This window comes from Condylura cristata, unplaced genomic scaffold, assembly GCF_000260355.1.
Source record: "Condylura cristata isolate star-nosed mole 26May11 unplaced genomic scaffold, ConCri1.0 scaffold00014, whole genome shotgun sequence".
In the NCBI taxonomy this organism is placed as follows: Eukaryota; Metazoa; Chordata; class Mammalia; order Eulipotyphla; family Talpidae; genus Condylura; species Condylura cristata.
The window spans coordinates 51,655,995-51,657,709 of record NW_004567115.1 but is presented as its reverse complement, the minus strand read 5'-3'; the positions used below and the strand labels follow the sequence as shown (position 1 = coordinate 51,657,709).

The window sequence follows — 1,715 nt, the reverse complement described above, 5'->3', positions numbered from 1 at the left end:
GGGACCCGCGGTCAGTCCAAGGCCACGTCCCTGCGGCCTGGTTCTTGGCCACCAGTGCACGTGCTTCCGTGGCCCCTGGGCTGCGCCCCGCACAGCTGGTCCTTCAGGGCCACGGGATCCCCAAAACGGAAGGGAGCAAAGTTGGACCAGCTCTGGCATTTAAACCAACGCCGGCTCAGGGCCGTGGGCCAACAGCCCCCTGGGGGGCAGCTCATGCAGAATGAGCGTCCCCGGGAGCACCCTGCTCGACCCTTCACGGGGTGGGAGAAAAACGTAGCTCGTGGCCCGGAGAACTTCGTTTTGCCTTTTTCCCCGGCTCAGAGGAGCCCGGTTGGTTTAAGCAATCGGGGTGTCAAAGGATGTAGTTCAATCCTCATGGTGGTTTTAAGGTCACGGATGCTAATTTTTCACACCACATATACTAGCTGTCACTAATTGTGCATTGATGATGATAGAAAATGGGGGTCAAGGCCCTTCAGGAGGTAGGCGGACAGCCCCTTCGGGGTGGGCAGGGAGGCCGCAGCTGACCGGCCAGCCGGCGCCTCTGCTCTGCGCCGCCCTCTGCCCCACACGGGTCTGATCTGAGGCTCCCTCCCTGCCTCCCTGCTGGGGGTCCGGCGTGGCCCCACCTGCCGCCGCCCCACCTGCCGCCGTCCTGTCTCGCTTGGGCTCCTGAAAGCCTCTGCGCCTGCCTCTTCTTCCTCTTTACTGTTCTGGCCTCCCCTGAACGCCCCCCTCCGTGCTTCCGGCCTTAGCCAAGTCAACATCCCGACTGAGCCATCTCGGTCAGCAGGAGCCACGGAGCCTCAGACACAGGCGCGTGCCCGGCTTGCCAAGGACCAGCTCCAAGCTCTGGCCGGACCGGTGCAGAAGTCAAAAGACTGGGGCATGCCCCATGCCCCTCCAGGGGGCCAACCCTTCCCCCAGGTGTCCGCACAAGGTTCCCAACTGGACCCCGGCCAGGGAGTGTGCTGTGCGGGTAGCTCAGACTGGCCACCAAACCGAGTCAGGCTCCCTCAGCCTCCTGCTCCGGCCCCACCCCCACCCTGAGCCCCCTCCTTCCTGCTAAGCTTCTCCAAGGTGTGGCCGGCCCAGGGGCACCTGCGGCTTGCTCTTTCGGCTTTGACAGCTGCTGCCCACCCTCCTGCGCCTCCCACCTCGGCCCTTTGAGGACCCTGGACCCTCCCCTGCAGCGTCCGGCTATGCGGGCTCTCCTTGAAGGCTGGCCCTGCACTCACACAGCCCACCCTCCGCACCCAGGTGTCCACATCCCGGCTTCGCTCCTGCTGACCGAGACGGCAAGGTCAGGTTCAACAGGGATGTTCACCAGGGACCAAATCTCCCCCTCAGCTTAGATGTTCTATCAGGTCGTGGACTCTGGAGGCGAGCCGAGGTCCTGCCTACAACTGTCCTGCCTTCTACAGATTGTCCTGCTTACAGACTGTCCTGCCTACGACTTTCCTGCCTGCAGACTGTCCTGCCTTCTACAGACTGTCCTGCCTACAGACTGTCCTGCCTACGACTGTCCTGCCTTCTACAGACTGTCCTGCCTACGACTGTCCTGCTGACGACTGTCCTGCCTACGACTGTCCTGCCTTCTACAGACTGTCCTGCCTACAGACTGTCCTGCCTACGACTGTCCTGCCTTCTACAGACTGTCCTGCCTACAGACTGTCCTGCCTTCTACAGACTGTCCTGCCTACGACTGTCCTGCT

At 62.6% G+C, this 1,715-nt stretch overlaps 1 protein-coding gene across 1 annotated transcript in view; it reads right to left on the bottom strand.

Annotated features, from left to right (window-relative positions):
- PNOC (prepronociceptin) overlaps positions 1 to 1,715 on the bottom strand; it is a 9,825-nt gene that overhangs the window by 429 nt on the left and 7,681 nt on the right. The gene's annotated exons all lie outside the window — the stretch shown is intronic.